Raw genomic sequence first — 15,748 nt, 5'->3', positions numbered from 1 at the left:
TAATTTTCATCACTGCATCTAACAAATTTGGCAATTTGTATCGAATAAGTAGGAAGTCACAGGCGAGGCAACAGCGGGAAAGTTTTCAGATGTGATGGTTCAGTTTTGGATGAATGAAAGGTAAGCGATTAACTAGAGAGGGAATACTCTGGCGAACAAGCAAGCAACCTAGCCAGGCGAACCTAACAGGAATAGCGGATTCCAAACTCAAATTCGAGAACCAGACTAATCCGTTCTAATCTTGACTAATCTATAGTAATCTCAAGCAGATTCTGTAGCCCGTAGACGATCTTCGGGATTTTAAGATTTTACGATTTCTTCAGTACTTATTGTGGTGGAGCTCTGATTACATACATCTACCTAAATTAAAACATTTCGTAATTTAATTGGACGACTCGGTGCTATTTCATTAAGTATTCGTATCTTCAGCACGTTCGTCTTTGAAATTAATCAGGCGTTTTCTCATTTGAAAGCAGTTGCCAGTGGTGCGCGCTTTAGTTGTTTTTTTTCTCGGTGCGCGGCTAGATTTGCGAAGAATTTATTTCGATAGGCCAGGCTCTCTATTTTCGCCCACTTGCATCTCGGCTTTTTTCACGGGTGAGAGTGTAATTTTATGGAGCTCAACGACGAAAATGAAACCACCTGCCAGAAGATGGAAGAACGACACTGAGCCCGAGATAAGTCAAAGAAGACATTACCTCTCTACTCATGCAATCCTATTTCCGAGTTATTAGTTCTTCGCAAGTACGACTTCGTCCAACATCCACGTCATATTTAGCTACATAATATAGAGGATTTACATGGTTATAGTTAGGCATTCATCTTGACGAGTATAAAGAATTACGAGTGAATGAAAAAAAAAAAAAAAAAAAGGAAAAAAAATGCCTCTCTGGTAGGCTTATCTTAATAATAAAAAAATAAGGTCATTTAGGATGTCGTATTCCGTGAACATTATATGGACTTTATTTTCTTGGAGATGCTTACGGGTCGAACATTTCAAGATTCTACGCTTTTTGTTCTCGGCTCGTTCCTCCTCTCGAATTTTGACTGTCAAATATTTGTAGAGCGCCTCCTTGCTTGTCTCCATCCCCGCCGGAAGCAGATATTTCAGCCTCGCCAAGTCTTATTCTGTGCGAATGACACGGGCGATACGGGTAATCAAAAGTTTGCATGAAAGTGAGGAGTGGGCAGCTCCTGTTTCCTTTCAAAAGAAAAAGGAATGAAACGAGACAGTGTGTGAGCGGGAGATAGAGAGAGAGAGAGAGAGAGAGAGAGAGAGGGTGAGAAAGCGGGATGACGAATAAGCATGTTCGCCCAATTATAGTGAAGGGGATAATCCTTCGCGCCTTACGAAAATGTTTGTACTATTCCAACTAATCGATCGTGTGGCTAATTTTCAAAGTGCTTCGATTCTCGCATTTGCGGTTGTTAATTCAAGCGTCGTTCCATCGTCAATTTTCCCCATGAAGTCGTCGGCGCCTGTGAATTTTTCAGCCCCTGCATTTATCGATGGTTTAAAGTTGGGTTTCGTTGATCGAATGCATTTTCCATTTAGATCTTCCGTTTATTAGTTGATTTTATTATCTATCCGTGTATTGTCGATTAATAAATTTTAATGGATTATAAATTTTACAGCTTCAGCTTGGGTTATTATGTAAAAGCCAACCGAATTCCCGTCCATAAGAGTTTGCTGTCGTGTGTATACTCGTCACATGTGCATTTAGTTGATAAGCTTGTAAGAAGTGAGCAAATATGTTAGTAAAGTGTCAAATAATGGTCAATATTTGTATAATTCGAGCATAAATGACGTATTTCTAATTGATAAATGCAAAAACGTAATTATTTTTAACTGCATAAGATACTCATAAGATTGGTTTTTCAATATGTATTTAAGTATCGTGAAATAATTCGGTAAACTAGTTCCGTCGCCGTATTTGTGTAATTGGCACATTAACTTTTTTTATGACGCATTACTAATTATCTTACATTTCTTGAATTTTACAACTCTTTTCAAGCAAAATCTTTTTAGAAATATTTCACAGCTGAGAGGTCACATCATATAAAAAAAAGCTTAATAATTGAAGTTATCATCTAATTTTTTTTTTAATAAACAAATAATTCCTTTTTTTTATTATTAAATTGCCAGAAGATGATAATGTATTTTGCATTATTTAACTTATAACTCTTGCGACGCTTAAATGAAACTAAGTATTGTTATTATTTATTTCAAAGCTCGTATTTATGATATTTATGATATTGCCTCAGTATGAATATAACAACCGCAATTATTTGCAAAGTAGAAAGCACGTTTTTAATACCTTCTAATAGTCTCATTGTAAATTCATCTTATGTGAATAAAGTAATGTGGATTGAGCTAAAAAGCTCAGTGAAAATAGTTGAAAAATCTACACTCTGATTTTTAATATTGATAAACTCTCGTCATTTATTTAGATGTTAAATAGATTCTGAACTTGAAAAACTTACTGTTTCATATCGAATTATGAATAATAAAATTTAAATACAGAGTATCAATATATTAATCCACTTCTTGGCTTTCTTAGCATAGGCGGAAAATGTGTTGTAAAATTATCTACGCCGGTTTAAGGAACATGTGACATTGTCGGATTGCACGATAAATACAGTTTTTTTTTTCTCAACAGGAGCGTAACTTTAAAGAGCAATTGCAAATACAATGAAACGGGAAAAGTAGACTGGCGGCTGGAGGCTGAGAATACGCAGGTCTCCATTGATATTGAGATGTCAATTCTTTCGAGCAAATGCATCGACGTAGCGTAAAACGAAAAGTTGCGCGGGGATTCCCGACGGAGCGGCGCGTAACCAGATTTGTAGGACGGCCTCGTATTGCCCGTGCTCTAAGTAAATATAGAAGTTTCTTCGGTAGCGGACGTCGGACGGTGCATTTGCGCGGGAGAGATTGGCACCGGGAGGGGGGAGGGAGATGGTGAGCGAGGGCTGATGGGTAGTCTTGGCAAGCATCTGCTCAACCCCCGGCAGCAGTTCCTTTATACTTCCTTTGCGTCAGGAAACAAGAACGCCCGCGCACAATATGCGAATTTCGAATAGCGGCGAATATTTTGCGACTTTCATCTATCCAACTTTTTTTAGAGCATTGAGAACTAAAAAGATTGTTGAGTAATGATTACTTCTTAATAAGATATACATTGGGGCTGATAGTTTTGTTTAGTTCTATAGAGGAGAGATTGACGTAGTCGCTAATGTTGTGTCTCAATTAATTTAATTGACAACTTTTTAAATGATCAATATTTTGTAAAACGGTTATAAAAATTATTATACAAGAAATTTGCATATATAATGGAGTAAGTTAATTGTTTAATGAATAGTTTGGGATTAGCAAATAGATGGACGATCTAATGATCTACGGATAATAAAGAAAAGCTAATTACAAATTCGAGTTTCTATTATAATATATTAAAACTCGGTCACTACTATGTAATGCGGGGTTTTAAAATATATCGAACGAAATATGTCAAAATATGCATATTATTTAAAATAAATAAAGTATAAATAAGTGGAATAAAATAAAGTATGTAAAATGAAATCTGTTTAAAATATATTAATTTTAAAATATTTTGAATACAGATTTATATATATATATATATATATATATATATATATATATATACATAAATATATTTATTATTTTTAAATTACCGCATTGCGGTACTGTGAAATAAACTAATTTTGTTTTGTTAAATAATAATTATAATTTATGATAATGGAAGCCTGAAAATAATAATTATATAATAATAAAGGCGAAATGATCTTGTAATAAAAATAAAATAATATTCATATCAAATAAGAATTATATACTTTTTTGTCCTATTGTAGTGATCTTTGTAAAGGTAAACAATATTGTTTCCGTAATCTGTATATAAAATCCTAGCGATAAAGTGCACAATAATAAGCTGTTAAATTGAAAATTTCTGTGTCTCTTTAGCGAAAATAAAGTGATACTATTAACAGTTTGAAAACTGCTGTTTCACAAATAATGCGAAAAGTATTGACATAAATAATACGGAAAGCAAGTATCACACGGCACTCGATATTTGTCGTTCAATGAAGCAAACGTTATTTTACAATAAAACCCGTTAGCGATGCTTAAGTGGTTTTATTTAACACCTGAATTACAATCCAAGTCGGCCTTCATTCAATCGTCGAAAAATTTCGATAACATTATGAGGGCATATAGGCGACACAGCCTTCCCTCATTTTGCATGGCTCAGTGAATTTTTGCCGAGGGATAAGGGTCGAAAGAAAAATAGTTTCATCGAATTTCAACGTCTACGAAATGTCGAATCGACTTTTTAGACGAACTTTTAGTACGGGATGGGATTGCTGGGATCGCCGCATATGTCCTGCAAATGGCAGCCTGAATAAAGTCTTTTGAATAAACTCAGAATTTCATATAGCATTGGTCGAATTAATTATCGGAAGCAAATCGCTGGACTCGGCCAACCTTCGGCGACGATTGCGAGCCGAATAAAGATAAAGTGAAATTGCTCGAAGACTTGGGCAGCATTGGCCGATCGGAAAAATATTCGGACTCGAATGTTGCTCTTGTCGCGACATTACTGACTTATCGTAGTCCCTCGGGCATCTCCGAGTGTCCCCTACACCAGATCGCGTGACAATTGTATTGCGATTGCCTTGGCGCATGTGAGACCCGCCGCTGGGATCTTGATACCACTATGTTTTACCAACTAGTTACGGCTTTTAATCGGCTCAACTATTAATTACTATGCGCGATAAGAGGATGAAAAAGTGGTGCACGAAGAAGTGCTCGCAGATGGAGAAACAGATTTGAATATAAATATTGTGAAACGCTTAAGAAAGTTTGTCCGCGCGAGCTCGTGTATTGCGCAAGTTCCTGTAATATTATTATCACAGATAATGATAGAACAAAATATGGATAAACCAAGCAATTGTAATTATACTTTTATCGGCAATTATTAATTTTATTAATACTTGTATTTTGATTTACAAAATCCTGTAAAATCAATGATTTAATGTGACGAGAACTGATATTAACATTAGTACATGAATATGAATAATTTTTGGTTTTAATGCATTACATTCTTATAATAACATATTTAATAAAGTTATATAATAGTAAAAATATAGTTTTTTTTTTTTTTTTTTTTTTTTTTTACCGATATATCATATTATAACATATATATTCTTCTTCTTTTACTAGCTTAGCCTATTGATAATGACAGTCAGAAGATCATTAAATATTATTTAATACGTATTAGACTATTTGTTAAATGATATAATTGTATATAAGTTCATCGCTAATAAGATGTATTTTAAATTTCAAGTTAATTTTATTATTTGATAATTAATAAACCAAATTAATTTATTTATTTATAATGCTGCTATAATCTTAGTTTTAAAAGAAATTATAAAAATAATTGATTTAATAATCTCGTAAAAACAATGGATTATTTACATAATCGTTAAATTTATAAGTCAGATATAAATGGTATTATTTTCCTCAATTATAATGCATGCTACAAGTCAATAAACATAACTTTCTTGTACGCGTACGGCGTTATATCAGTTTGATATAAACAGTATTGTTAGCTATTAATGTCATCATCTTCATAAATTATAATATTAAAATCGATAAGTTTCTAGGAGCTGAATTCACCACTACGTTTATACTAATAAAATAACAAATTAGAAAATTCTTTGTAATCGGTATAGTTATTGTAATTTAATCATTTATAACATCAATTGAGTACAATCAATTACAATTACATCTACAATATCACGTTATTTACGATGGCCTTCGAAGAATTATACAACTGCTTGTATTTTGAATTAATTTATTCCTCTGCATACTCAACATTGTTTATAGCTGAAATTTATTATATTCAATTTACAAAACGAGGCGTATGATTAATATTAAGCGAGAACTATTGAAAATCGAAATATCTGGTGGCTGGTCCATTAGCAGGTAGCTCGTGCAGAGCTTATTATTATTAATATTATTTGTGATGTACTCGATATTTGTTATATCATTAGTTATCTAGTCGCGCTTGCTTATTCGCGAGTAACGCGTGTTTCACTGAAACAAAAAAAAAAAAAAAAAACAACGAAAAAAAAAACAGAGAGAAAGAGTATTTGCCGGCTAAACAATTATTGTGGGCATTGCACGGAAAAAGCGGCGCGTGACTCGGGGAAAAGCGCACTCGGGGGAAATAGGCCGTGTGTGTTAACGCGTAATGTACGGCTGCTGTGAAATAAAAAATAAACGCGCAACAGCTCCCGAGACTCGATTATAGTGGTAGTCTCGAGACCCCGAGGTTCGGGGTTCTACAGCCCGAACACCTGGCAATTTACGTGTGAATATATCCCTCGAAATGAAGCCATTTATTTTAGACTCTCCACCCGGCCCCTCTCCCCCCGTTCCACCAAACCTATCGCGATTCATTACGAATTTGTGAGTTCGTCATTTTAGTTAACTGTAAATATTCGCTTTTCAATCGCGTGCTCTAGCTTTTATTTCCTTCATTTATTGAAATGATATCAGCGGTATGGCTTCTAATTCTGGTTGACATTTGCGACTTCAGAAACATTAACAGTCGTCACTTTAATGCTTTCGATTTTATCTTGAATTTTGCTTATTAACCAAAATTTCTATTTCTTCAATCTTTTTGAACATTAGGATGATAATTCTATAAATGCTTATATAAGTCTTTGAATGTTATATACACCCATGTGCACGTAGCATAAAGATTTCATTCCGATACATTACCGATACATCGATAGTAAGAATTTAAATTTTCATAATGCAGATACATTGATTGTTTCGGAGTTTTAGAAAACTCTGTAGTAGTATATGTAAGGAGGTTTAAAAAAATTTGCAAAAGGTGAATGAAAATCTTTGTATCGTGTAATCTTACTGAATAATCTTTAGTTCTTATTGCCTTGAAATTATAAATGTTTTCAATTTTTGAAAATTATATCACGATTACCTTGTCGACGTCTCAGGCCACTTCGGAAAATAGGATTTGTTAAAAATATACATTAAAAATCCAACCGACAAATGATCTCTTAAAACATTATAAAAAATATTTATTTTTATTTTAATAAAAACATTAATAAAAGATAGTTGCTATTATCATATGCTTTTATATAGTAATAATGAGTAATGTATTTTAAGTAGCTGATATGATAAATGAATTATAATTTATTTTCAAAATAAAATACAAAAAAGATAACGAGTTTCTTCTCCATTTACGTTGATGTGATTTTTAAATGAGACGTCACGTTCGTACCTTCACATCGTTCAAGTATTAAATTTGTATACACTGACTTGCAACTCGCCAAATTTTCTCTTTTATACAATACAGTTTAGCTTATTCGAGCCTCAATTTCCCCATCCAAGTTTAAATAAAAGCTTTAATGACACTTTATTATTTAAGAATAATAATTTTCACTTTTATTTGTAAAATTCTAAAATTGCCTTTACATTGTAACTTGGTTTATATGATTTTTTTTTTTTTTTTTTTTTATTAAAAATTATAACCTCTCTAAATTACGATATATAATATTGATACATATTTTATTAATGAAATCAATTTAATCAAGTGAATATAAACTATCGCAAAATTGTTTTTATTAATTACATTTTTGTGCCAACTTATTTTAGAGACATTTTTATAACGTTCAGTGAAACATTGCGTATATATTAGTATCTTAATTATAACACAATAATTATACATTTGACATTAATTTGTTGTTCACAATATTGCTTTAAGTGCTAGATTTACCTTTAAAATTGAAGAAGAAAAACAAATGATTCTCATTTGAAAAAAATTATTTATATAAAAATAATTGTTATTTGAACATAATTAATGATTGATTAATGTTAAAGCTTATAATTTATTTCTTAAGAATATAATTGTATTTAAATATTTGTAAAATAATTTATAATTTAATTATGAAGATAATAAAATAATAAACTAACAATTTACTACCAATTGCGTTTGTTGTGAAATGCTTGTAAATATATATGCATCGTTTGTAATTTCATTATTTATTCTTTTTCCTTTTTACCAATTATGAAAGAAACCAGCAAAAATAAAGTGAAATTCATTTCTCACTATGAGCGACAAATATAGACAGGGTTTGTATAAAATTGCATTTTCTATTTATACTTTTATTTCTACATAGACTGTATCTGCATGTAGCATAAAGTAGAAAAATGAAAACACAAGTCAGCCATAATAAGTTAAAATTCCTGAGTTTCCATCATTTATATTGCAAAAAGAAATTTTGTACTCTTTAATATATTTTCATGTTACAAAAATAATGATGCAGCATCGGTACTAGACCTTTTCAAAAGAATTCTCTTCCTCTAATATTACGAGAATGAAAAGAAAGGTCGTTGAAGCGCGTTTAAAGAGGTGTAGCTTTGACAGAAGTACGTTTGTTAAAGAACGAAAGAGAGCGTGGAAGAATTGTTGTCGGTTGGATATCGGACATCCAAATAAAAAGTGGAGACGAAGATGAATTAAGGCATCTTGGATGGCGCTCTATGAAGGAGACGTAAGTAGTGGGAGTCAACGAGTCGTGCGGCGAACGGCCGAGTCCCTGAATCCAAGGAGAACGCGAGCTTCGGGAAGTCAATCTCCCGAGGGTTTGGAGGAACAGTTAAGAGCTTAAACTGTGCCGAGCCACTCAAACTGAACACAGGGCGATTAAGCCAAATGGCCGCGCATCGCATTGTCCGGATTCTGGCTATCGCTTCACACACGCGGCCGTGAACATGCGCATCTCAAACAGTAACATTTTATCGTTTGAAATGGGTTAAGTCTGAACACTGCAATGATAGCGGCACTTTTATATTATTTTTATAATAATTTACGCGACGATACTGGTGCATTGACAAATGTTTGCGCTTCATGTTGGAAGAATGCCAAAAGTATCGATTAATTACGCAGCTCAATAATTCGTCTGGGGAATCGAGAGTTTCATATATTAGCTAAGCGATGCAAAAATTGAGGATAAGAATGAGCCTTCAAAGGATTGACAAACTTGGAGAATCTGTTGATATGTATCTTCGCATAATTCATGCGATCAACGCTATTCGCATAGACTCTCAGACACGTTAGAGGGTTTTACAAATGTATTTACCGTGCTCCTCCTAATTTACATTTTAATTGCATATTACCATAGTAAATATTGCACCCTTCGTTATGTCTCAGTCGACAGCTAATTCGGCTGTCTCTACTCAAATCAGCAGCCTTATACATTTATAATAGTTTTACTTAAACTTCTTCTTTCATTATCATTATTTTCATAATTTTTTATTGAAAAATTTTGTCCGTATAGAACATTTTCTTATCGCAAGTCATATACAACATTTTATTTACTTGAAATATATGATACAAAAGGATGTATTAAGATTAGCTACCAGTTAATTTAAAAAATTCTGTTTAATATTCTTGTTGAAAAATTATGCTGCACTTGTTAAACACTACGATCAAAATTAATTTTTTAACTTTATCAGTGAAAATATTGCACTTTATGTCTTGTATAAGAAATTTTAAGTTGTGCATTTGTGCGCGTGCGCGTGTTATTGTTTTTGTGTGTTTGTAAGTACCCGTGTTCATGATAACATATCTATATATACTTACATTTGCAAGAATGATAGTAGCGTATGATATGTGACATTGTAAATTGAATTTACGACGCGTATTAAATATGCTTTTCAAACATCGCAATCACGTCGGCATAAATTACATGTGTATCATACGCATGATCACGTGATAATCAAAATACTATCGTATGTATTTAAGGAAATAAGCTGATTTTTCGAAAAAATCCAAAAGACAAATTTTATTTGTAATTTAATTAAAATATTTTGTATTAAAACGTTTTTATTTATAGACAAATTTTTTATTAAATACAAATAATGAGTAAAATCATTTTACAAATTTTTTTAAAATATATTTTTACAGTGACAATTATAAAAAAGTGATTTTTAATTTTTTCGAATTTAGTTAGCCATGCAATGATTTTATATTGTGTATAAACAATTCAATAAATAATGTATTGTTATAAATTATGTTTATAAGATTGAAATATTAAAATACATATAATCAAAGATAATATTCATTATATATATATATATATAATATTAATATTGGAAATAAATTTTATTTTATTATTATTAGCTTTCATAGAGAGATTATATATCATATATTATATATAAATATATTAATTGAAAATTTAATAAATTTCATATATTTCTAAATAAATGAATTTTTATTGACATAATTGAAGGCATTAAATTTTGTCTTGTGTAGTGAACATTGTAAATCTCAAGGTAGGAGAGCAAAATGAATATATGTAATTTTCATGAATAATTTATGTTTTGTGATGTAGTATGGTGGTCAGAACATTAAAACTATGATTCATGTTTAAAAAATACTGGTTTAAGATACATGAATTAAATTTTTTAGAGAGAAATGTAGAAAAGCAAATAAAATTTAATAGTAGTAATAGTACATAAATTGTAACCAGTGTAGGGATTATGGCCTAAAGAGTAAAGAAATATCATTTTTATATTAGATAATTATAGATAAATTAATGGTTATTATCAGTAATTACTAAATCGTATAATAAATCTATTTGGTATTCTATGATTTAATCATTTTTATCTAAGTAATGTCAAGATTAAATATTTTTAAAGTGAGTAAATAATATTGTTTTGTAAGTATAATTATTCGATATTATTTAAAGGTCTATCGATCTATAAGGAACCCACGTACACACGCACGCACACGCACGCACGCACACACACGCACACACACACGCACACACACACACAGAGAGAGAGAGAGAGAGAGAGAGAGAGAGACAATGTATTCACAACTTTTTGTACAGGAATATCAGTGTATTACAATAAAGATAATTCTTAAAGATAACGTATAATAGTTATTTCTAATTTTAAGAAATTTAATTTAAAAAATTTTTATTTTATAATATCATGAACATTAGATAATACATTAGGTTTTACGATATATCTTAAGAAATGTATATATTTTTTTATTAATTTGACAGTTGAAAAAAAACTTGTATACTTAATTGAAATTTGTAAAGATGTAATTTAAAGTAAAGTTATTATTGAATTGATATAAAAATTTATATTGTACTGGTCTACGATAACACAGATATATTTTTTCCATTAGTATCCTCAACGAATGAGATTTTAGAAACCATGGAGCACTATTAGTAAAGTTTTAGGAACGATGTAGTAACATTGATGGAAGGTTCTAGTTTCGACTTTCGTACGAAAAGTTAGATTCTGGCAATGCCGTTAAAACTCTTTTCAAATACAGCACTAACAACATATTTTCCATAGAGATGTAAAACAAAAATTTAAACAACTTGTATTTCAAAATATCTTTGGGAGAGTTGAATATTGAGAAATAGAGGAAAATTTTTTTTTTTTAAAATATAAATACCTAAATTACTTTTATTCGCATAAATATCAATTACGACGCAAATACATTATTCAATAACAATTGAAAAGTAAATAACATCATATAAAACATTTTAATATTGTTTTGCAATATTCTCAAAAAATTTTTATGCTTTAAAACGAGATGTTTTAATTTGTTACTAATGATGCTTCAACACTTTTAGAATTAGAATTTTAATAGCGGTGATTCATAGTTCACATATATAGAGAAAAATGAGAATTAACGAATATATTGAAATATTATTTTTTCTTTTATTATTTCATATATATACATAATATTGCTCTCGTGGTATTAATAAGCATTTTAAATGTACGTTTTATTTTTATATTGTATGAATTTTTTGTATATTATTTGAAATTTTGTTGAAGGATAAAACGAATTAAGTGTATTACTTGATTTACTTTAAAAATTTAATTTATTTATTTATTTATAATATTTATTTCGTTTAAAGTAAGAAATAATTTTTCATTCTTTTATTTTAATAATGGATAGGAATGAATTATTTACAATAATTCTATCTTTTATTTGCAATTAAATAACACCTATCTTATTATTCAAAGTTTATGATTATACTACAGTATTTATCATATATTCATCACATACATATTCATTTTATTATGTCATAAAATTGTCAATACATACGAACAAAAGTACAGTATAGATATTAGTATATACATTGTTATAGTCGGTAGACTAATAATATATTAATAGTCATTTATTAATTTGATCTTACGCTATTAATATTGAATTCATTTAAAACTACAAATAATAATAATCATTATTATTACATTTTTAGAAATATCATCTAATGCTATTTCATTCAAAATAAAAATATATCTGGATCACATATTTATGATCTTAGTCGTTATAATATATATTGGAAATTATTTTGGTATTACAAGTTACGTATTTGACAGTGATTTTACACGTGCAAAAATATTATATCACGATAGTATCTACATTAGTCCGAAAGAATTTATGGATACATTTTATATCTAAATAATATAAATTTAAAATATTTTTCTAAATCGTCAAATTGGAAATTGTCATCATCACTGAATACATAAGTTGCTCATATCGTAATTTTAAAAACAATGTGTATAACAATAAAAAATATATAAATAAAATAATAAAATAATTAATTAAGTACATATTTGCGATTTATTGCGAAAAATATTATATTCTAGTAAATGTTAATTTGTGTTCGGTTACTCTCTGCGGCATTATAAGCATTTAATTAAATTTCATAACATCATATTTATATCATTTTGTAAGTGTGAAAACATAACATCTAATATTACACTTGTCTTAAAAAATTTAGATTTAATTTAAATTAAGATTAAATTTCCACTCGTTTGGTACTTTTAGTTTCAATTATTAAGTAAAAATATCTTGGTAATTAAAGGATCTCAATAGGTTATTATTATACCCTGAAAAATTATCGGCAAAATATTAATTTTAATAATTAAAATATTTCAGGTATATATTCATTTATTTAATTTGTCTAAAATCAGTGTCAAGAAACGAATTTTTCTCCCACATTGAAATTATACATGAAATAGGGAATAATTGAAATAGCGAAATCTATAAACCTTAAAGAAATTAATCCAATTTAACTGAAACTAAAATGATATTGCTAACCAATATTACAATCATTATATAGCTTTTTCTTTCTCAGCAAGTCGCTTCAAAAAGGAAAGTATTGTATTTCACTTAATTATCATAAAATCGACAGATCTGCATGAGTTATTAATGTTTCTTCGTACGTCATTTGAGAAATATAAATTTAAACTACGAAACGATGTATCTAGTTTACAAATTTCTTTTCAACGATTGACTGTTTTTATTAGCCTATATTTTATTGAATGATAAAAATTTATGAGCATATATGTATATAATATAATAATTATTAGCATTGGTAATAATAAATTTTATACTTAAAGTTCCACAAATTCAATTTCCTTAAAATTGCATTAATGAAAATAAAAGTACCGTTTGACATTCGCAATAAAAAAATTCTACTATTAATAATGCATGATCATTTATATAAATGAATAGTAAGTTTATTATCAATAAATATTTATTTTTATTAGCTCGTTCGTATAGTGTCGGAAAATTCAAATGGAACGTGGTTTTTCATATATTCTAAATAAAATTTTCAAATTAAATCATTTTTTAGAATCATTTACCGTCCTTCTGGAAATTACTAGTGGCCACTATATATGCTATTTATTTAACGAAAGTCAGTCTCATATTTTACGATCTGATGTAGAAAGTCAAGTGGAAAGCGAATTTTCTGATATAGCATCGATCTGAAGTATCTTCTTATTATCATCGATGTTCAAACTATTTATCAGGATATAGTCACTTTGGATTCTGCCATCGAGAATATGAGCAATCTTCTCTTTCTCACATTTGGTATAACTCGGTGTATAGATTATCAATTTTGATGATATTATGGCTATTCTGTTGCATCGCCATTTTTCACGCTCGATTGCTTTCTTTATAAAATTATTATTAATTAATCGATTTAATAAAGCATTCAAGTTATAAAATCGTATTAATAGCGTTCACACTTCCTTCTCACAAATGAAAGATATCCTATCTGCCGATAAAATAATGTTGATCATTGCTTTAATTCAATAAAATGATTAGAAAATATTCTTACATAAATTCTTAAACAGTGTTATATAAGTTTACATACACATGCATATATTCATGCATACGTGGATAAATTTCTATATACATTATGAATTTTATGAATTAGAAGAATCTACCACACTTATATACGTAAAGCTACTCTACTTTATCGTATTATATTAATGTACATTCTTGGTATAATGCGCATATGGAAGTCGGTACACCTATGTACGACGGTGAGGTATAAACAAATTTAACTAATTTACATTTATTACCCGGGATGCAAATGAATTTTTTATAATCATTTATAGTCTTTGTATTCGTCAAAATTTAATAAAGTAATGGAAAGTAGCTCATACAGAATGATATGAAAAAAATATTTTAATTTTTTCATGACTGAAATCCTCTTTTATTGTAACATTAAGCGTATGGTTGTTTTTGTATAAAAATTAAAGCATAAAGCACACAATAAATATCTCATTATTTTTTAGAACAAGCTACGGATAATTTATCTTCCAATTTTGATTATTTATAAAATTTAAATAATGTATCGTATATTAATTATACTTTCATAGTTAGAATTTTATAAGTTGAACGGGAGAGCTGATATTTAAGTAAATCTTAACTTCTTTTCTTTAAAATATATTGATAATTGAAAAAGTCTCGAGAAAATGAAATGAATTTTCGGAAAAATATTCTGACTTGAGAATTTATATTTACTAAATTAAATATAATTATTAATGTTCTTGTATATCAAAATCAAATGCTTAATCGAAACACTCGATAAATCTTTATTATTTATTTGTAAATAAGAACTATAGCCTTTTATAAAGCAATCGATACTCAATTTCAATGTTTATTTTATAAGTAAATAAAAAACATGAATAGTGTATGTATGTATGTATATAAAAGACGTTATATAAATATTAGGGAAGAAATGCGGTATATTCAAGATTTATTGGACATTTATTTAAAATTATTTAAAAAAGGGGTAGTAGTATGATGGTCAGTTTTTATTTATACTTATTATTATAGGTGAGCCAATAGGATATGCCGGTATTTTCTCGATTCTCATAATCGAAGTGAGATGACGCATATTTCGTAGTGAAAAAGCTCTAGGCCATGGCCGACAGTTGGAAATGGAACGTTGTAGGGCGTAGAATCTTCTCTGAAAATCAAAGTCTCTCTGTGAAAATGGAGGCGATCAGTCTTTTCCGCAGTGGATTTCCAGAGACAGAGGGTGGGAGGAAGTGCGAAAGAAAGAGAAAGGGTGGTGCGAGTGAGCGATAGAGTGGCACGGAGTGGCGGTAGTGGGAGGGGAATAATTTGTTATAGCATTTTTCTCGCGGAATAAAAAGCATGTCGGGACAAAATTCTCATAATAGCAGAACTAAGTCAAAATCATCTTGTGAAGCTGCACGTGCCTTATTCGTATATTTTTGCCGAAAAAAATAGCATGCGATGCAGCTCGGCTGGCTACTCGCTTGGGCGGCTGAATCTTCATGAAAGTTCCGACTCCTGAGCTCGTAATCTTAACTAATGTCGCCATCATTCACAAGCGTAAGTTC

This window comes from Ceratosolen solmsi, unplaced genomic scaffold (genome assembly GCF_000503995.2).
Source record: "Ceratosolen solmsi marchali unplaced genomic scaffold, CerSol_1.0 scaffold45, whole genome shotgun sequence".
NCBI lineage: Eukaryota > Metazoa > Arthropoda > Insecta > Hymenoptera > Agaonidae > Ceratosolen > Ceratosolen solmsi.
This window is presented reverse-complemented; position numbering follows the sequence as displayed.